Source organism: Trifolium pratense, linkage group LG5 (genome assembly GCF_020283565.1).
Source record: "Trifolium pratense cultivar HEN17-A07 linkage group LG5, ARS_RC_1.1, whole genome shotgun sequence".
In the NCBI taxonomy this organism is placed as follows: Eukaryota; Viridiplantae; Streptophyta; class Magnoliopsida; order Fabales; family Fabaceae; genus Trifolium; species Trifolium pratense.
In genome coordinates, this window is record NC_060063.1 from 46,288,395 (window position 1) to 46,312,206 (window position 23,812).

A 23,812-nucleotide genomic window follows, 5' to 3' on the forward strand; every position below is an offset into this window, starting at 1 on the left:
CAGATGAGTTAATCAATAAGTATACATTGAACTTTGAAAGTTGTCACCTTTAGGCAGGCAAATTCCTCCGATCAATACATCCTCCAATAACTTCATCTCAAATTAATTTTTAACTACAACATATAATTATCACCTTTAGGCAGAAAATCACATGTCACAATTAAAAACATTCCTCAAACTACAAAGAAAATTCCATCAATTGATATAAGCGGTCCCACTTTGATGGTAACGGCCTATACCAACGCATGAAATCTCTTGCATAGGAATCAATAATTAAAAGTTTTCACATATAATTATATGTCTTTAGTTGGGGAGAGAAATCACATACATGAAACAGTCAACTCATGAGAGATCATTACTGTGAAACAGTCAACTCAATATAATAAATAAATGATTTATGCAGCGGAATAATATGAGACTTCATTTGAAATATTATTGAGGATATAAAGCAAATAGTCCCGAACTTTAATAAATAACATAGGACTCCTCAATATAAGTCTCTATAAACATTTATAAATAGTTGACATGTAGAACTCTCTCACTTGATAGAGAATTATAGTTGAATTACCAATCTAAAAGTGTTAAAATATTTAAATAAATATTTAACTATTTTCTCTATCACACAATGAACATGTCAAGTAATAGAATACTATAATAACTGGGAGAATTGCAATCCATTTTAAAAGGTTTTAAAATGAATAATGGATTACATTTTATCCAGAATATAACTCTCAAAATATTAAACTTGAAATACTCCCACTCAATAGAGTAAAATTTAAAAATCGGAGTATATAACAAAAAATCAATTAATGATTATATATAGAGAGTTTATAATTTAGAATATTCCGTCAAAAAAAAAAAAAAAGAATATTCCGGAAAAACAATAAAACTTTCATATATAATTGCACATTTATCATTTTAAAAAAGGAGCTAGTAGATAATATTGAAAACAAATTTCTCCTTATATGCAATTATATAATAAGTCACAACATGAAAAATAATTGCACAACTAACCTTCAAGAGTGTGACTTACATCCTTGCATCAAGAGTGTGACTTACATCCTTGCAAATAGAGTCGATGACCATTGATGTCTTTCATCCTTGCACCACTCTTTGACGGTGTCATCTCAGACAGTTCATAAATCAACAACAAAACGTTATAATAATAAAAAGACTCTAATAATAAATCAATACAAGGATAATTCAATTTTCAATTGCCTTAATAATCGTTCACAATATTATGAGTAATATTTTAAAAGTGAGCATGTATACAAAACATAAGGCAACTTAAAATATTTGGTGTCACAAAAAATTGAGTGGGATCATGTAGAGTGGGATATATCAAAGTGTCACAATAAGAGTAAGTAATCTCCACAAAATACTGGACACAAAATTTTGAGTTCTTGTTGATAATTAAAATATATTCTCAGATAAATTAATATTAATAATTTTCAACAAGGTGGAAAATTACGTATCAGTCCACACATGTTTCAACTTGATGCAAATTAATATTTGCATAGACAATTCTGAATTCAATCATATCTAATTGATATTGAATGGCATATATATATAAAATAAAATCAAGCCAAAAGGCTATCAACAAGAAACATATAGACTAAACATTGCCATTGGATATCACTTAAAATTTGTTGAAACTGAAACATAATATGCAAAACAAATACTAGTAAGATTTGTTTTACTTATTTAATTATTTAATGACAATTGAATAGTGGAACTATGATAAATCACATCATATCTGTGCCTTATGATCAATGACAGCACAACATTTATAAATTGAACAAAAGAGAGTGGAGTATATCAATGGTGAGTTGCATAACGTCAATAAAGCATTTCTAAATAAACTCCATTATTAGCTTTTCTAGATAAAGAATAGCCTAGAGCATATAACAGCTGAACTTGGAGACACTGCACACTCGCACAAATTCAATTTTACGGTCAATCCTTTTGCAAAATTGCAAAATTAAATTTTACACTCGTAACTAATTATGCCCTTATAAAGTTAAGTCAATTATGTCAAAATTTGTAATATCCCCAATTCTCATTGTTCTATTTTCAGGGAATTAATTTTTAAAAGAAAACAAACTTTGAATTGATGAGAAAAGGAACCCACAGTATTAGGATTGACAGTGGTAAAATAATTGGTCACTATAGCACAAACACAAATTCTCCAAGATTCATCCAATTATATGGTTAATTTATGATATTTATCAAGAATAAACCCACCAATTCAATAAAAACCATTAATAAAATCTATAAAGTATCATCAAAACATATATATGATGTTCTTATGAATTGGAAATTAATTCAAAAGCTCAAAATTTATTCCATAAGAAATTGTCAGACAAAACAAGTGGGATGCCAATGGACTTTATTCCATATGAAAAATAAATTAACCAAAAGCTGAACAAAAGTAATTCCCTGCTAGTGGCCAAAACCCAAATAAAATATCCATGCATAGATACAGTTTAAAATATTATAGATGAAACTGTATTTATCAAATTGACCTCAATACTGGTAAATTGCAACATGTCAATACTGAACACACATACTATGGTGTTAAGCAAATAGATTTTGGAAAATCAAATTCACCTCTCCAGGCACAATAGAATGTTCTCGAAAAGCAAGCATATTAAAGGGTGGATTAATTAAAGTTCAAAATGAAATCACATTCTAGAAATCACGATTTAAAGTTCACAAAATAAAATCCAACGTGAAACAGCGATTGTGCTTTTATTCTTATCTAAAGGAGATTAAGAACGACAAGAGAGAATCAAAGGGTAGATAAATACTCATGAAGCCGAACTATGTGAATAGGCCAAAATCTGTAATACAAAATTATATATGTCATCGCAAGTCCATAGCATACTGGATTTCATTGTTATCAAAACAGCAAATAAACAACATACGTGGATCATATATCAATAGAAAACAGTATATGTGGTTTATATGGATCGTAAAATTAACTAATAACCACAAAATTCAATATAAGGATTCCAATTTATTTGTAAAAACAAATAAATTAAAGCTCTCAGTTTAACAATTGCACATCAAAACTATTTAGTGCAACAGACTATTTGGTCTTAGGCAAAGGTAAACATGTTAGGTGAAAGAGATATGCAAAATTCCAATATATCTCAATCCATATTCAAATGAAGAACCGAGTGCAATCACGTGTATATGTTATGTGTGAAAATTCAAATGAATTTCAATTCACATAGAAGAATTTGTTATAATAATCAGTGAAAGAATAAAACTTTCAAATTGCGATGATGAATTTCAAGAACAGCAGTTTCAAAATAAGTATTACGTGAGCTTTTTTTCGATTCATCAAAATTAGGGTTCTAATCATATAATATTAGGCTCTGATACCACATGTAATAATTAATAATTTAGAGATCGATATATTATATGAAATTAGAACACACTTACTTGATAATCATAATCACAAATCATTGTTACCGGAAGCGCACCAATATCGAAAACATCGATATACTAGACAAGGTCTTCCTCTGCCTATCACATGCTCCGGTCTTTGAGGTCTTTGATGGGTAAAACCACAAATGAGCTTATTGCGTTTGTACGTGACGGCAAAGGGGACCTAGCCAATCTTATATAAGATCACAACCCTAGTACCACCCATCATGGACTCTAGAGTTGGGCCTACACTTTGTTTCTACACAAATCAGAATTAGTGTTCAAGCCCATTATTACTGATCACAATTATCGGGCTTAAGCATCATCAAATGGATCACAACAACATCAACCCGTTTTTATTAAAATCAAAAGCCACAATTGATTGCAGCCCACAAAATATCAGAAAATATTCTAACATTCTAGAGACTGGAATTGATTTCATCAAAAGAAACCATGCTTGCTTATATTACTTTTTAAATTATTTATTATGTAGTTTATTATATTGTAGTTTTTTAAAATTGAAAAAGGTATTGATTTTTTTTCTAATTACCCTTTAGTTTTACGTTAATGTATCCAAACATAAATCAATTTTGTTTAACTTACTTTTTACCAAAATCAATTCTATCAAACTCAATTCTGCTAAAATTAATTTTTTTCGCCGTACAACCAAACACAAACATAGTTATATCACTAATTACATTTATTAATTTGATTTTAACTTTGTATATTTAACCGATGATCAATTAATACATTAACTAATGTGAGTAGATGTATAATATGAGAGGTAAGAAGTAAAAAGTTCGGCATTAGAAAAGTCCTAGAAACCAGAAGGAAGGATGGATCTGTATATAGGTAAAAAAAGCTTGTGTACAATAAAATTAACTTATGGTGGAAAGTTCTTTTGAAAGTTGTGTTCATCGTTTGATTATTTTATGCAAAGAGAGGAAAAATTAAAACTCTTGTCCCACGGCAAAATATTTTTCCACGCGGTTTTGGAAAGAAACATGAGAACAATATTTGTAGTTTTGTTTTTTAGTTAAAAAAATAGAAAAACTACTAGTTCCGTCCCAAATTATAAAGAAAAAAACCTTATTTTTTTCTCAAATTATAAGGGAAAATATCATTTTTAAAAATGTTTTTTTCTTATTCTCGTAAAATTAAATGCAAATTACATTTATAAAATTGTTTTTAATCTTTCTATTCAACTTATTTCAAGAAAAATCTACAAAAACATATTTCAAAATTCAAATTATCATGTTTTACTTTTTTTAATAAGTGTGATTTTTTTATTTTTTGATTTGGGATGGAGGGAATATTTATTTTTTGACTAAAAAATAGAACAACTATTTGATGTGAAAAGTCAAGTCACCAACATTTTCATTTTTTTTTTTTTTTCTGGATAAGCATTTTCTTTCCTTTCAAAACATTAATGCGGATGGGCCAAAGTATTTTATCTTTTGGGATTGACGAGGTTATTTTATTTGGAAAGAGCTCTAAATGTCATGAATAATGATCTTGCTTTTGGATTTAATCAAAAAAGAGCTTTGCCTTATGAAAGGAAAGTTGATTTATGTCCTGCCTCGTGTTTTCCGAATGCTTTAGGAGTTAAATAATTAATGGGTCAGGTAAAAAAGCAAATGTTATCACATGCTTTCTTAACACCAAATGATCTTGCAAATGTTAATATTCTTCTAAATAAAAATCTAACCATTAAGATTCCACTTAGGAGTTAAATAATGGGTCAGGTAAAAAAGCAAATGTTATCACATGCTTTCTTAACACTAAATGATCTTGCAAATGTTAATATTCTTCTAAATAAAAATCTAACCATTAAGATACTTGATAAAAAAAAGGTTAACCAATGGTAGAGAATAATTATTATTCTTTTGGGAAATAGTAAACCTTGCTTTTGAGATACACCCTCCATACCACAATATATGTTACTTTGGGAAAAAAATTTGTATCAGAATATATGTCGCTTTATATTACCAATGAAGCATTTAATGCTATTTTTCCTATTATACCCTTAGTTAGTTAGTACTATCTCTTCTTTCAATTCTTCAATTTATTTTTTTATACCAAAAATAAAGGACAATTTTGTAAATCAACTCATAATTGATACAACATTAATTACCTTTCTTAATATGTATAAAAGTGTCAAAGTGACATATATTATGGTACAGATGGAGTAATAGCTTAAAAAAATGAAAATAAAAGCAAAAATAGTAGAAAATATTTTTTTAAGAATTTCAAAACATTAAATACACTACTTTTAAATTATATTACCATTTTTTTAGTTTTTCTTACAATGACCTTAAAAGATTATATTACCATTTTTTTTAGTTAAAAAAAAATATTATATTACCATTTTAAACCCCCTAACCATTGTCCGGAGGGCACTGTTTAACATTTCATTATTCTTTTAAGGTCATTCTAACTAGGGCCCAGAGACACTAGTTAAGGAAAGGGGGTGCCAAGATTTTTACTTAGAATATATATATATTCAAGATAAAAGTTTCACCATATATTTGGCACGAAGTTAGCCGGAGCTTCTTCCTCGAGTCCTGTCATGATCGCAGTTGGAAATAGGCTAGGTCGAGCTAGCTTTGCCAAGCCTAAATCTGACTTATCAAAAAATTGAAGGTCTGAGTCTGACATGTGGTCTGTCATAGACTTATTTTTTAGACGTGAGTCTGACCTTTTGAAAGCTTGATATGACATGTTAGACTGTTTAAAAGTATATTTCACGTAAACATATTTAAATAATTATATTTCTTTTTTAAATGTACTAATGAACTAATAAACAAATAATATTAAACTTTCTTTTGATATTTAACATGATATTTTAGAGAATTTAACAATATATATATATATATATATATATATATATATATATATATATATATATATATATATATATATATCATTATATTTCAGTTCTAGTTTATAATAATACATTTAAACATGTGAAAATTAAAGTAGATTAATAAACTTAAACTACTGAAAAAGTTAATCCATTTACAATTTGATTAAAGTACAAATTTTAATATATAATTATAATAGTAACAAAAATATTATTCATATTTACTTAAATAGGTTGCTGACTAGTAGGCCTGGAAGACTTTTTTAATAGTCAGTAGTCTGATCTTTTTAGCTACATAGGCTTATAAAAAGCCTTGACTTGCTTTATTTAAAGAAATAACCTAGCTAAAAACTTGATCGCCAAATTGCAAGTGTGCACAATTGTTGTCAAGTAGTATTAAAATATCGATCCACGAGAATTGTTTATAATTTGATCAACGCAACTATATCTACACAAATTTGAAAACTAGAAAACATAATTGGGGGAAAATTCTATCAAAATTGATTCAACGGTGTTTTACTCGAAACACTTCAAGAATTCGTTCAAAGGTTTTAAGGAAAATAGATCGGAATTCTTGCGGATCCGTCGCTTACGCATCACAATGAAACATTCATACGCAAATAAATCGATCAAGTTTCTCAAGATAAGATTAACAAAATGATTTGGGCCAATTTCTTGGATCACAATCCTCTCAATTAATCACAAATCCCTAATCTCTTAGGAGGATTTGTGAGTAATTGAGGTTTTAACACGTAATCTTCAAAATCACAACTGAGAATATTATCTCCAAAGCATTGTCAATTGTTCAACAATTCCTAGGTCTACAATAAACTTCTATTCTCATAGCAAATCAATTATTGAATTCATCACATTAATGACCAGTAAATGAAAAGCATTACACATAAGGAAAAGTTGATTGAGGAAACTGGATCAATTCATTCACATACAACTCAGTTACATCATGAAGAATAAGCAATTTCACCTAAGAATTCCAATCCTAAGTGGTTTAGCTACACATTTCACCTGAGAAATCTACTTGAAGAGATGAAGAGAGGTCCATTGCCATCAAGAATTGCGTCAATCTGGACGAAAATCGCTGAGGAACTGAGATCTAAGCTCTAAAACTCTATTTCTTCTTCAAAAGTTCGAACCCCATTCCAGAAAATGAGTTTTTCTTATATACAAATCATGACCACGCCGCGCATGGTCCCTTCAGAACACACCACGCGTCGCGTGGTAGCTGTCCACGCCGCGCGTGATCAACAGCTAAAACAAGATCTTCCACTTTCCTTAATTATGCGTCACGTGGTCCATTCACGCCCCCAACGTGATAACCAGACAAAATCTCTTCTTTGTGTTCATCAATTACGCCGCGCGTGGTATCCTATCACGCCGCGTGATAAGCAGGGAAAAACTATCTCATCTTCACAGCTATTGCGCCGCGCGTGATCCTCTCACGCCCCCGGCGCAATGCAACCCTGCTGCTCCTTAATTCTTCATCTCTTTCTTCAAATCCAAGTAACTTCCATACATGATCATTTTCCTCTTGTTTATTAGCTAAAAGATACCAAAAGAGGTCTAATATCTCTCAATTGCCTTGGAATAAAGTAGTGTGACGAGGATTCATCACTTGACTTGAGACTATGTAGGCTAGGCCGCAGGACCCTGTAGGTCTGCCTGACTTGGCCTATTCCCATCACTAACATATCTACCAAATACTAAACATAAGAGGTTACCTTCGAAAAAATTACATTATTTCGAGAGTACCATTAGTCCATACAATAACATGTCAAACTAACAACCACCCCAAGTTACTTTTCCTACTCACAGCCATACCCTGAAAACTCTCCAAAGACCCGGCACTACAAGAAAATATTCATTTACTGGCGAAAATTACTGGCGGTTTTGGCCCTCAGTAGCTTACTGGCGGCCTAAGCCCCTAATAATTAAACAAAACCGCCACAAACTAATCAAATAATATTTAAATAAAAAAATTTGAATTTATTGGCGGTCCTGGCCGTCAGTAATTCTCTTTTTAATTACCGGCGGTCCAGGCCGCCACTACTTAAGCAAGAATATAAAAAAAAAAAAAACTGACGCCTTCAGACCTTACTGGCGGCCTAGGCCGCCACAAAATCTTGGGAATATAAAAAAGTAGCCGTTGGAGGACTTAGTGGCGGTTTTGACCGCCGGTAATGTTCTTGAAACTTGCCCAGCCATTAATGGCGGCCTGGGCCGCCGCAAAGTTGTTGGAATTTGAAAAAAAAAATGACCGTTGGGGCTTAGTGGCGGCTTTGACCGCCAATAAGCTCCAAGTCCAGATTTTTACGAATTACATCCCCCTCTATATATATCTTCCTTCACTTCACAACTCTCATTTCCTACATTCCTTTCTCTATCTAAAATTTCTCCAACATCTCTCTAAAAATTCTTAACTCTTTATCATTTCAACTTTTATCATTTCACTCTCTAAAAATTCTCCAACTTTTTATCATTTCACTCTTGTTTTTCTTCATTTTGGTAAGTATTTCTCTAATATTCATGCAAGTTTAATATTTGATGTTTATATTGATATGATAAATTGTGTTTAATATTTAAAAAAAATGTTTTTTTAAAACAAAATAATTAATTATTAAATTTTATATTTAAATAAATTAAAATGTTTTTTTAAAGCAATTAATATTTAAAAAAAAGGTTTTTTTAAAACAAAATAATTAATTAAAAATATTTTTTTAAAAAAAATTCGAAAAGGCTGTAGTGGCGGTCCAAACCGTCGCTAAATGGTCAAAATCTGGGCAAAATTAGTGGCGGTCCTGGCCGCCAGTAGCTCTGTCGCAACCTGCAAGTCTGTGGCGGTCTGGGCCGCCAGTAAGTCTCGTCAATTCAGTTTTCGACGGCTTTGGCCGCCAGTAGTGTTACCGTCGCCTTAATTACTGGCGTATCGTGGCCGCCAGTAATCCGCCACTAATTTGGCCGTTTCTGGCGGTTTTTGGCTATTTCTGGCGGTTTTTGGCCGCCTTGTAGTGCGGGAATACCACGAGAAGGCACCAACTCAAAATCCAACCACCTACAAATACCGTACGAGGCCAGTGAAGTTGGACTGCAATAATTAAATCGATGTTCAATCGATTCAAACGCAAAACTACATAATACACACATGGAATCACCATCATCCTCGATCATTCCCCGATGATAGGGATTTTGGGGAATCGGCAACCTATCCTGAAATATTTGCCGATTAGAAAAGAATGCCACTTTTGTAGGAGTCCAAGTTTTCCATACATTTGGCAACAACCTTGCTTCCTCCGGTGAAAAGATCACTTCATCAACGGTAAGATGCCGAAGAACAAAGTAAGCCAATTTTACTGAAAAGCAACCACTTGTGTCGTCATTCCAAGACCAAGAATCAACCACTGTTGACATTGTTTGGCCATTAAGTTCTCAATACGTGGCAAACAAAATAAGGGAGGATTTGACAAATTGAGAAATATAAATCAAAATTCATTTATGAGAAATTGAGAAAATTGAAGTTTTAATTAACAAATCGGGATTTTAGAGTTCTGCTGAAAAAGGAGAAAAGAATAAGGGAAAATTAAAATAATCACTTTACCTTAGATTTCCAATCACCATGCACAGTGGCGGAGCCCCTCATGGCCCGTCCCAGATTTTTTTAATTTTTTTTTCCATAGGTATACTAATAAGCGGCGGTTACAAACCCCCGCTAAATAGTCTGTGTAGTTTGTCAGCATTCTGTTTTGCGGGGGTTTCTAACCTCTGCTATTAGGACGACCCACAATTCTGTAACATCTTTTCAGTTTGTGGGGGTTTCAAACCCCCTATTCTGGAAGTGTTCATTCTTATTTAGAGAGCTTTTAATCTTATATAAATTGTTCTGAATTTTTTTTCTCTATTATTAATAAGTCAAATATCCTTTCTAATTTACTTTTTAAGGTTCCTTTCAAATGTTTTGTTGTTTAATAATTTATAGATGTTTTAAAATGTACAGTTTATTTTGTCAAAGGATTGAATTTTTTTTTTTTGAGAAAAAAGTACTCAAATTTTTATTGAAAATAGAGTTTTAGTGTATAAAACTTCATGTTTGATCAATCGTTTGTTAAATAATTTTAATTTTTTGTTAGAGAGATTCATATAATATTATAAAATATAAATACAAGAACTAATTAAAAAGTATCAAGTTTAAACATGAATTGACATAAAATATATTTTAAAAATTTATTTATTAAAATTGGTAATGGTCCATCTTTTGACTATTTTTAGATATTTATATTAGACACACCCTATATATGATATGCTATTTTTTTAGTAATTTTTTTAGGGCATTCGATTTATATTTATAGCGGCCCCCTCCCCCAATTTTTTGGGCTAGCTCCGCAACTGACCACGCATCGTGATTTCTAGAAGATTATTTAGGGAAGAATTTGAAAAAAGTAAATGAAATTTGGTGAATATGGGAGTGGGAAAAACAAACATATGATTAAGAATAAGACGAGAAAGAAAATGAAATTTGACTTTTTTAGTATGTATGTAAAGAAAAATTGGAAAGTTTGGTGTGGCTGTAACCACACCAAGCCACCATGTGAGCCCGCCCTTGTCTACGGTGTTTTAAAAAATAGTTACTCCCTTCATTTCATATTATATGCAAATAAAATTTTACACTTATTAAGAAATGTAAAATACTTGGTAAAAAAATAAAAGTAAAATATAATAATTGGAAGTATAATTTGGGAAAAAGAAGAGAGAGTAAATTAAATGTAATTTTGAATTTAATTTCATGAGGATAAGTAAAAAGACCAAACTTATGTACAGTTCCATATACACAGTTCTTACTGTGCTATATACATAGGGGAAAATTATTTTTATTTAAAAACAATTTTCTTTTTCTTTTTTAATTAAAAAATATAAATAACTATACATTTTTGTGACAGGATCAGGAAAACTGCATCTAAAGAAATGCATGTAAGTTTTGTTCTTGTACTACAAAATTTATGTACAGTTCCATATATACAGTTCTTACATGGTGGAAGTTATTTTTATTTAATAACAATTTTCTTTTTCTTTTTTTTAATTTTTCTATCTTAAAATTGAAAAAAAAATTATATTTTTTGCTCATAAGATGAGACAAAAAAGAGATTTGTTACTGTATAATTTTGGACGTACTACTTAAGGCATGTGGGCGCTATATAATAATCTCAGATCCTTGTATAGCATTAAATAGCTAGAAGTCATCATTCATTAATTGTCTCCCTAATATGAAGCAAACCATAATGATGAGAAGAATGTTATTACTGCATTTTCTTTCAGTTTTGCTTGCTGTTGTTTCTATTTTAGGTTTTATGCAAGCTCAAGATCAATCAGGTTTTGTTTGTGAATTTTTCTATATCAGTTTTAGATCACATAGTTGTTACTAGTAATTACTGTAGATTGTAGCTAGAGGACTCACATGGATTGACATGGTGGTAAGCCTTGGGATTTTGGAGTTTCCATCTCTCAAGGTCTTCAACTTTAAATGACACCCCCGCAAGTGGGCGGTGAAATTGTTGCCCCTCGGATTAGTCGGTCCTTGGGTTAAATACTGAGTCTAAACAAAATTTATTTTTACTAGCAGGCCAGGCAGGCGCGTTCCGCACCTGCCTGTGTCTAACTTATGTCCAAAGAAAATGTCTTATGTTATGGTGAGTTTGTTAATAAAAGATTTTTGCCGCTAAAAAAAAGATTTCTTATGTTATGATGAGTTTGTTAATAAAAGATTATTGTTGCCACTAAAAAAAATAAAGGGTATTGTTGGTATTATGAAAAGTCCACACCAAAACTCATGTATGATTATTATTACTATATAGTTGGAGTTATCATAATTTGTTGCTGTACTTTTATATATATCAGGATTCATTAGCTTGGATTGTGGTCTACCTGAAGATGTGAGCTATTCTGCATATGAGACAGGCATAAATTACATTCCAGATGCCAAATTCATAAATAGTGGTATAAGTAAGAAAACAATAACAAAAAAAGTTAAAGGAATTGCTCTTCTACAACAACTGGAATATCTGAGGAGCTTTCCTAGTGGAGTGAGAAATTGTTACAGAATAAATGTAACAAGTGGTACTAAATATTTAATCAGAGCTTATTTCTATTATGGAAACTATGACGATCAAAATGAGCCACCACAGTTTGATCTTCTTCTTGGAGCTAATGTGTGGGATACAGTGAAGCCGCTCCCCGTAGAATCATTATCCGAAACAACTAGTGAGATGATTTACACTCCATCACAAGATTACATACAACCATGTCTTGTTAACATTGGCAAAGGGACTCCATTCATTTCAGCTATAGAATTGAGGCCTTTGAACAATACAGCTTATGTCACATACGTACTCAGCTAAATCAGTATTAACACTCCTCATGAGATATTACTTAGGTTCCAACACAGACTTAGAATACAGGTAACAAGAATATATTGCATAGAGACGTACAAGCTAAATTAATTTATTATCACTTTAATATTTGTATATATAAATAACATCAAAGTAAATTATTAATAATTGTTTTTGTATCATGTATAAACAACAGGTACAAAGACGATGTTTATGACCGCTATTGGGAGCCTTATGAATTATCCAGTGATTGGAGACGATTAAGCACCTCAATTAACAATGATGATCTACACCAGAATGAATATAAACTACCAGCAATTGTGATGAGCACTGCTGTTACACCAGTAAATGAAAGTGCCCCTTTAAAATTTTATTGGGATGCAGATAATGTAAATGACCAATACTACTATTATTTGCACTTTAATGAGGTTGAGAAGCTGGCTGGAAATGAAACCAGAACATTCAATATCACATTGAATGGAGAACCTTCCGATGGACCAGATATACCTGGATACCTGGAATTAGATACCATATATAGTACAGCACCTGTGACCGGAGCCAAAAGGTATCTATTTTCCCTTTCTAAGACAGAGAATTCAACCTTTCCACCTATCTTCAATGCCATTGAGATTTATAAAGTAAAAGACTTCTCACAATTGGAAACTCAACATGATGATGGTAAGCTAGCTAGCCCTTTGCTTTATTTGAACAACACGTTGCTCTGTCTTTAAATATACGAAAATCTTGATATATTTTCAAGTACTAGCTCTGTCATTAAATATAAGTTCCGTGTGAGAAAATCACAGAGATTAAGAAAGTTTATTTGTGGTATTAAATTTGTTGATAATTGTCAAGAAAGAGAATATGTGAATGTTTTATATGTAGGAGTTAGGGTTCGAACCCCAAACGCTCTATTTATTCATCTTTAAAGTGGAATTTCTAGCCATTAAGCAATTTCACCAAAAAAATAAATTGAAAGAGGTCTTTTAAAAAGGGACCAAAAAATTTCAAGAGAATTTTATATTTAAAAACGGAGGTTGTACTAATTAGTACAGTAATTCTGAGATGTTTTGTATAAACTATACATATTTATCCTGTTTTTTAACAAAAAATACTATAGTTGATACTATCACAAACATCAAGAAATATTATGGGGTGGGTAGAAATTGGCAAGGAGATCCATGTGCCCCAGTGAATTACATGTGGGAAGGCCTAAACTGCAGTGTTGATGACAATAACATCCCAAGAATCACTTCCTTGTAAGTTCACAATATCTTAAATAATTAAGCCATGCATAAATTCAATTATCCTCTGACTGAAATCATATTTGGAAATGGAACCAACCAGGGATTTGTCTTCAAGTGGATTGACAGGGAAGATAACATCTTCTATCTCAAAGCTCACTATGTTACAACACTTGTGAGTTCCTTAGTTTCATTTGCATTTTCTAAATTAATAAAGTTATAAGTAGGGGTGTGCATGGTTTGGAAACCACACCACACCACACCTAATTGATGGTTTTGGTTCTAAACCAAAACCATTTCAATAACAAACCGGTTATTTTTTAAAACTAATTTGGATTTGGTTATTAACCGGATCGAACCAATTTATAACCGGTTTGTAATAAAATTTAAGTTATTCACATGATCCAATTTTAAATAAGTGTTTCTAAAAGTAAAACCTCCGTTTTTAAATATAAAATTCTCTTGATTATATTTTTTTTGAAATCAGCAAAGATTTATTGAAACAAGGTTATCCAAGTACAAGGAATGCTAGGTTATCCAACATTTATTGTTTCAAATTAGGAATGATTATCTATCATGTCACTACAACATTTTTGGTCTTTGGCATATGCAACATGTGTAAATTGTTGCCTAAAAATGGATCAGGTGATACTTTATAATTGTTGCCAAAACAGTATTTGCAACGCCTAACAATTGTTCCCTAATGTACTTCTGGCAACAATTTTCAAATGTTGTTAGAGACAATAAATGTTGTAGTGGTTATTACTTCAATTTTCGTAAGTATCAAATTATAGACTGAGCATTACCTATAAGGTGAGTATGTCTCTATTAAATTTGGAAATTATTCTTTTTTTATTGGAGATTCAAAATTGTAATTCTGCATATGTATAAATTGTTCTTTTCAGGGATTTGTCAAACAATAGTTTAAATGGTCCCTTACCTGATTTTCTGATACAATTGCGTTCACTAAAAGTCTTGTAAGTGCCATGAAATATAATTTCTTTGATTACTATATATAAGAAGATAATAAGGTGTCATTTTTCCATGCTAGCAGAAACGTGGGGAAGAACAACCTTAAAGGGTTAATTCCAAATGAACTCCTTGAGAAATCAAAAACAGGTTCACTATCACTGAGGTATACCTCATACTCAAGGCTATATTATTCACAATATACTCTTCCGTCCCAAAATATAAGCAAAAATAAGTCACAGAAACGTGATGTATTTGTTTAAAAATTTAGACCAAATGCATATTCACTTTTGTTGATCCATTTTTAAATATATTTTGGGACGGATGAAATATTTAGAATAATGACAGATTTTCAAGAATAGGTTTTCAATGTAAAGTTAATTTCACTCTTTTTTTTCTTGCACACTTTATAAAAATCAATTCAACAATGATATTTGAATTGTTATATATTGTGAATTCTGTCTTGTCCTTCTCATTTATAAAATTATATTTTATTTATCATTAAAAAAAATGATATTCGAGTATTCTTCCTCTCAATAAGTTAAGTTTGGTGGAGGACTGGAGGTATATAAGGGTTTTAATGATGATAATGCCATAATTGTTTGGCCAATATCATCAATTTTGCCCAAATAAATTGCAAATGTCACTAATGACATAATAATTAACATCACCATCTTGACTTCTTTCAGAGTTGATGATAATCCTGGTCTTTGTATGACGAAATCGTGCTGCCCTTACCACTAATTGCATCATTTTCAGCATTAGTTGTTGTAATCTTCTTGATTTGTCTTGTATTTTGGATATTCAAAAGACAAAAAGGTACTTTAGTTATGACATCAGTTTTTAGTTTTTACTTGTTTTCTATCCCATTCATGTTTTTTCAACATTCTTGCATATTTTTTATCACTGTTGCAGTTACGTCTACAAATTCTAAGAAAAGGGATTCACTAGAATCAAAACATCGAGCATTCAGTTATACTGAAATTATCAATATTACTGATAACTTCAAAAGTATTATTGGAGAAGGGGGGTTTGGAAAAGTTTATTTTGGTGTTCGACCAAATCACACTAATGTTGCGGTTAAGATACTTTCATCATCCTCCGTGCAAGGTTATAAGGAGTTTCAATCAGAGGTAGACATTGATATTATAATGTTATGACAACTTGTTCATTTTTTTTATTTTAGTTATGTAATATTTGTGGGGTGTGCCTCACAATTCAAATAAGACAACTTGCTTAAAATTTAAAATGCAGGCACAACTTCTAATGATTGTTCATCATAAAAATTTGGTTTCGCTCATTGGATATTGTGATGAAAGTGAAATCAAAGCATTGGTTTATGAATACATGGCCAATGGAAATCTCCAACAACACTTATCAGGTAATTTATTATATTTTGTCCTTAAGTAAACTTTTGGTTAACATCCATAATAGAGTTGCAAACCTAACCTAGGTAAACATTTTAGTACACAATAGTTTATATGATAACGAGGATTATGGATAAGGTAGGGATAGGACAATATTCAGATTTTCAAGACTAATGCCTATTATAATTTGCATACAGTGAAAAATACAAATAACTTAAAATGGAATGAGAGACTTAACATTGCAATTGATGCAGCACACGGTAATGTCCTGTTTATGGCTACATCTTTCTAGTTTCTTGCATTGTGTACACCAACATTGAACTTAGTGTTGATTTTTAGGATTGGATTATCTGCATAATGGATGTAATCCGCCTATCATGCATAGAGATTTGAAACCTTCTAACATATTGCTGGACGAAAACATGAATGCCAAGATTGCTGATTTTGGTCTGAGTAGAGCTTTTGGTAATGATATTGATTCCCATATATCCACACGTCCTGCTGGTACATTTGGTTATAAGAGATAAGTCATATTTGATCTATATTATACATCAGATATACAATAAATCTAAAAAGTGACTTATATAATGGATTTGTATGCACTATATTCGTGATAAATAGTTGAGATAAATTTATCAATATGCTTCATGTTGTTAAACTTTTGGGACACTCTCTGTTAGAACACAAGAACTATTTTCACACAAGATAGTTTCAACACATGCGCAACTATGAACAATGAATCTCTAATGCTCAGATTGAGCTCAACACACACACACTGGTTTTCAAACAATGAAGAAGAAGATAAGGAAGTAGAGAGAATCTTTTATTGATCACACTTAACACAATATCACTTTACATCACTTATTTATAATGTGTTGCTTGTACGTTAGGTTACTAACAGACTAGTAACAAACTCCTAACTACCTCCCTAAAAACAAGCAATTGACATAACTGTCAAAACAGAAGCAGTTGGTTTCGCTTAGCCAAAGCAGCACAACTAGAAAAATAAACAAAAACTAGTATTTCTATCTTCCTTAATACACAAGCAATCATGCTTTAACTAATATGGATTAATCTCAACACTCTCCACAAGATCTTAGTCAATAATCAATAATATGTCTAATAGAAGAATAGATTGAAACGATGAAAAACATAAGCGTAAGGATCACTTATGTATGTTATTTATTTGTTAATAGATTTCAGAGAACAGGAAATACAAACAAAAAAAATGATGTGTACAGCTTTGGGATAGTTCTATTTGTGTTGATCACTGGTCGTCAAGCAATAGTCAGAGAAGGTGGAGAAAATATTCACATACTTGAATGGGCTATTCCTATAATTGAAGAAGGAGATATTCAAAATGTTGTTGATCCAAGGTTGGAGGGTGAATTTAGCATCAATTCAGCATGGAAAATTGTAGAGATTCACTACAAGAAAATACAGGATTTGCTACCAGAATTTTGCTACAAACTGGATTTCTAGTTAATCCCAATTAAAAATACCTCTGTTTAACCTATTCACCTAAAAGACTTCTATTAACTCATTTTTTCTTTATTTCTTTTATTGTTCCATGATTCCATCACTTATTACTGTATTTTTCTATTATTGATTATTTTATTTTTCTTACTCCATTACTTATAACTTATAAATTATAATAACTACATTTAACAAATTAAAATTTTATTTTTAATAACTCAAAATCGCACTCTCCTTCATCTCTCAAAATCACGTTCTCTCCAAAATCGCTCATCTCCAAAATCGCTTTTCTCCAGAATCGGCTTCGATCTCTCCATAATTGCTTCTCGATTCAGAATCGCAGAATTTCAGAATCGCTTCTTGATCCATAATTGCAACTCGATCTCACACCAGAATCACTTCGTCGGAATCGCTTTGTCACTTCGTCAAAATCACTTCGTCGGAATCGTTTCCTCGATCTCACATCATCCTTGCTTCGTCAGAATCGCTTCCTCACATCATCTCAAAATCACATTCTAATTCACTCAGAATCACTTGCTTTATCTGAATCGCTTCCTCAAAACCTAGAGACTATTAAGTTACTTCTCACTCCTATTTTCTCTGTTCTGGTAATCGATTTCTTCTACTTTTTTCTCTTTTGTGATTTATCAACTAAATTTCGTGTTTTGAATTTTGATTTTGATTTTGATTTGATGCTTGTGTGTGTAAGTAAATGTAATGTGATATATATTATGAGATAAAAAGTTTAGAATGATACATTGTGATCTGATGCTTGTATGTGCATAGATGTATATTGAGTAGTAATAATGTCATTGATGATGATCAAAGATGCTTGTATGTGCGTAGGTGTAGATTGAATAATATTGTTAACCTCATAGTAGTATTAGTAATGTTTTGGTATTTGGTTGAAAATTTAAATCTATTTCCTTATTGATTTTTATTTGCATATGTCCTATGATTTCCTTTGTAAGTTATTGCTTTTGGTTATTCACTGTTGCTGCTACCACAATTGATATAGACTTAACCAGTTATGATAAATTATAAGAATGATCATTTATGTGAGAATATATTTTCATTGAAGAATAAATGTAGGGATGATTGACATATAGTAGATGTTTCTTTCATTTCATGTTTGTGTGTCCACTATCATTAACCAAATTAAGTTTAGTGTGCCTTCTAAGAATGAGTTCATTACTAAAATAAAACACTCTTCTTTGTTTCACACTTGGACTGAAACCAACAAGGAATTTGTAGGCTAATAATTTCAGGTATCATGTTCCTCATTCCTGGCTGAAACCAACAGGGAATTTGTTGGTTATGTTTGAGGAATTGGGTGGGGAATATGTTACTTTTTGATTGTGTAGTGTTGTAGAGTACTAATCTATGAAGCATTGACACTTACTAACATACATGTAAACACCGATAATAGTTTAAGAAAATCGAAGTGATTGAAATAACCACTTCTGTCTGTATCTTGTTGCATGTTGGTGCTAAATAGTTGCTAATACTTGTCCATGCGGCATTCTGAATTTATTCTCGTTTTCAGGACGAACTGGAAGCAGAACTTAAAGAATAAGGCATGGCATATCAACACCACAATCGTGCAGGTAAATCACTTTTTGCTGCATCATATTCCTTCACAATTCAATGTCGTATGATCTTCATTCTTTACTTTATAGGGAAGATACGATGTTTGCTGTCCTATGATGTCAGCCTGGGATCTTCATAAAGCTTGGCCAGAGGTGGATTTTCGGGTAAGAAGAGAGTGTTGCTTTTGGTCATTGGTCTCGCTGACATTCACAATATTGTTCTGCATGCTATGATAATTATCTATGAAGTTTCTTGATAGAGATTTTAATGTCCCATTTTATAGTGAAGCATATCTTTTAATTATAAATTTCAAATGATGATTTTGTTGTTTACTTATATATCTTCTTATCAAGAAGAATGTTTCCACTTTATCTTGTGCAAAACTTGGTCAAGTTACTGAATCATATTATGACACTTGGTTAAATGTGTTGATATTAAGTATGTAAAATGAAAAGTATGTTCTCTATATCGTATTGAGTTAAATGCTCATAGCAATACCAAATATATATTAACTACAAATAATAATCAATGCTTAAGTATTCTCTGATGGACTTTTGAAGGTAGAGCTTATCTCACTAGTTTTCAATCTAGACTTTCAGAATTTGCCTCTTGTTTCATTAAGTATCCATTATGGTGTTTTTAGGTACTTGTCTGCACAATAACTCTGACATGGGGTGTCAATCTACCTGCTCACAGGTACATTGCTACATGCACGGTGTTGTGAAAGTGTGAAGTCCACAGTATCACACAACATGCCTGCACTGTGTTGCTACATGCCTTGCTAGATGACTGCTTTCATTTTTTTATTCCAATTCAGACCAGGTATGAAAGTGAATCCTTATCTTGTCTGATGTTTTGGTTTTCTCTGGTATAGCGTACTGTTTTTCATAAGGTTGCAGTTTTGGTGGGTATGGTTTCATTTTAATATATAGTTTCATGAAATAAAACACTATATAAGCTACAGGCATACCTATTAGCCTTATAGGTTCATTTGTTCTCTGATTCACATAATCTCTGTAAAAATTAGTCAGTTTTAGTAGTGATGTTCATTAAATGATTCAAGGTTGCTGGGGAAAGGTTTATAAGTTGAAGTTAATAAGTTTTTAAAACCAATCAGATTTAGTTAATAAGTCTCTGTAAATATTTCTTTACCACCCATCATAAGTATTGTTTGTGCTATTTTGTGCATGCAGATTAGCCCTAATGCAAGAAAAGGTACTAATTATGGTGGTTGTCAAATTACTCGTGCTAACTTATTGACTAGTGACATGTTCTGGTAATGCTTTTAACATCTTGCAAAACTGTATTGAATGACCTTTAAGAACATCCAAATCGTTTGATGGACCATTAGGATATTGGTGTAGTTATCTTTCCAATATTATTTCTGTTTGGTCCATCATCATTTATGTGTTTGTCTTAGTCAACTTGAATGTGTTTTATGTGAATAGTTCTTTACAAACTACCATAATTATATTTGATTAGAAAGGCTTCTTAACTCATCATTATTCTTTAATTCTGATGAATTAAAGTTGGAAAAAAAACTAAGCCACAAACTTAGTATTGCACGTGGAAAAAAAAATATTGATTGAATGTGTCTTATTCATCATTATTCTATATAGTGTTGTCTGGATCAATAATTTCACTAACTTAGCTCATGGGAATCTACTAATCTGTTGCTCATGGGAATTTTCAGTATTCATTTATAGTGTTATCAGGAGCACATTAAAAAATTTTCTCTGAATTTATTTTGTAGTTGATGAAGAGTGATCAGTCTCGGCTTTCCCTTGAAGCACATGAATTTGTTTTGGGTAAATTGAACTTTTCTTTTTACTGAGTTCTGAATTCTTGATAACTCGAGGCATTAAATAGATCAATATATTTACTTTGCTAATCAATTTCATGTTCAAATTATGCATTACATTAGTTCTGTTCATATGTTTATTAACACTAATCAATTTCACTTCTACATATTTATGGTTTTAATATTAAAATGTATAGTTTATATTGGATTTAAAGTATCATCAATATCTTTAAGTATAACATGCATATTTGTTTCATTTGCCAGTAATAAGATGTAATGAGAGTATATGATGCACATTTAACTTAGCTTTTTTGATGGATGATAATTAATTAACAATTAGCTTGGTTTTAGGAATGGATTCATAGTAATTAGCCTTTTATAATTATAAATTTTTTCTAAAATGCTTGAATTTGGCTGCGAAATCGCTAGGAAACATAACCTTTTCAACAATATTTAACTATGTATTAATTGGGAATTAGCTATGATTTCCTATATATTAGTTGCAAATTAGCTAGGAAATATTTTTCTAGATGATTTGCCGCCCAATCCATGCTAGGACCTATACGGCAGCTAATTCACAACAAATGCGTAGCAAACACTGTTTTACTAGCGATTAGCTACGAATTAGCTACAAGTGGCTTCGTAGCTAAACGCAGATTTTCTTGTAGTGATTGCCATGTCATGCACTTCGCCAAATGCAGTGGAAAGGCCAGACATGAGCCTAACATTAGCAGAGTTAAAGGAGTGTCTATCTTTAGAATGGTTCAGAGAAACTATGAAAACACAAGAGCTAAAGATGAATTTGTTTCTTTAGCTAATATATCAGAAACCACTATTTTAGCTAGATAACCACCATTTATAATAATAGTATACATAATTTGTAATATAGTTTCTAGGAATCAAAACATTAATTAATGTGTTAACTGTTAACTACTATAGTGTATAAGTGATGCTTAATTAGAAGCACGGTTTTTCTCCTAAACTATAATGAAGAAGAATAATGTGCACATATGGGAAGATAAATAAACTGTTTTTACTACTATTGTTTTTTATCAGTAAAAAATATTATTACAGGGTGTACTTACTACTATAATATAAGTGATGCTTAATTAAAAGAACTATATATTCCTGTTAGTAGTTGAGGTAGTAGTGATAGTTAGGAAATAGTTTGATAGAGTAGAATGCTTAGTTGATAGTTGAATAGATAGTAGCAAGTAGTGTGAAAGCTAATATTGGAACAAGATGTAACACATTAGTAGTCAACTTATTGTAGGAGGAGAGTAGTATATTGAAGCCTTAATGTTATTGATATTGCATTCCACAAGCTTGAGTACAATTGTACATAGTTTACCTATTTATAGGTATGAGTGTATATTCTAGATACTACATTCTAGAATTTTCATGACATTTTCCTAATACATATATGGTATTGATTTATTCCATGATCAACTTCTAAAGTGTTATAGTTCTAGAAAATTCTAGCATGTGCATCAATGCTAAGTTATTCTATAAACTACTAATGTACTCTAGAAATATCTAGAAATGTGCATCATATTTCAACAATTCCTCCTAAATGGTGCAGCATGATAGGCTCTAATCCAACCAAGTTAATCTATGGAAAACTATGTTAACACTAATAATGAACAAGATAAACTAAATATAAATATAAATTCATTCATAATAATGCATTTATAAATTATTCTATGCTCGGTAAACAAGCATGGAAACTTCTGAGAAATCCATAATCTCTTGTCACTAAATTGTTCAAAGCTAAATTCTATCCTAGACGGCTGAACCTGACTGCCACCATACCGGACCTTCTCTTATTCATTATTCATTTTGTTCTGTTTAATCTAGAATTTGTTTGACATTTGTTGCTGTTTTAGTATCATGGGATTGAGTAGATTAAAAATGGGATCCAGATGATTGTTTGAGTAGGAATGGTAACTAGCAGTTGTGTCAGTTTTTTTATTTTTTTTTGTTCATCGAAGAGCCTGCTATTACTTTCTTTTTGGGTGTTTTTTTGTCTCTGTATCTGTTTCTTCCGGTGTCTGGTGGTTCTAACTGTGTGCATTTTGTTAGCCTTGCAGTGCTTCTTCTTTGAGGCACAATGTACATGTTGTTGTGGCTGTTTTTTGTTTGCTTAAAAAGCTTGTGGGAGATCTGGTTTATCTTGTTTTTCAAACGTCGTTATTGTTAGCTTATTTATTTTAGTTGTTCAAGAGTTTGTAACATGATAATTTGATTATCTAGTTTTCTTTGAAATTTGGTAAATGGGTTGTAATCCCACCAGGTAATGAGGATCTGTGATGTTGCGCTCTGCTAAATCGAGAATAAGCTCTTCTAATTAGATGTAGAAGTATAGATCTTTTAGTTTTATCTGAAACTATATTGGTGTGTGTGCGCGCGCGCGTGTTTTTAGATTTGATCTTTGATTTAAATTGTGATTCTCTATAGAAAATCAACAGAGGTAAAATTAAGTGGTTGGTTACCAGGGAGCCGAACAATGTTAAGCTGAAGTAGTGGATGATTGAAGGATAGAGAAGCTGGAGTGTTTGAACATAAGGGGAAATAACATTTTCTTCTAGTATTTTGAACTGATTTAAATTTTGGTGGCCTTTTTGGATATTTTGTTGTATAGCTCACAAACAATTTGACGGTGCTCCATTTTATTG

The 23,812-nt window shown here is 31.4% G+C and overlaps 1 pseudogene; it reads left to right on the forward strand.

The window, feature by feature from the left end:
- Positions 1 to 11,568: 11,568 nt before the first annotated feature.
- LOC123885090 overlaps positions 11,569 to 23,812 on the forward strand; it is an 86,396-nt pseudogene continuing 74,152 nt past the window's right edge.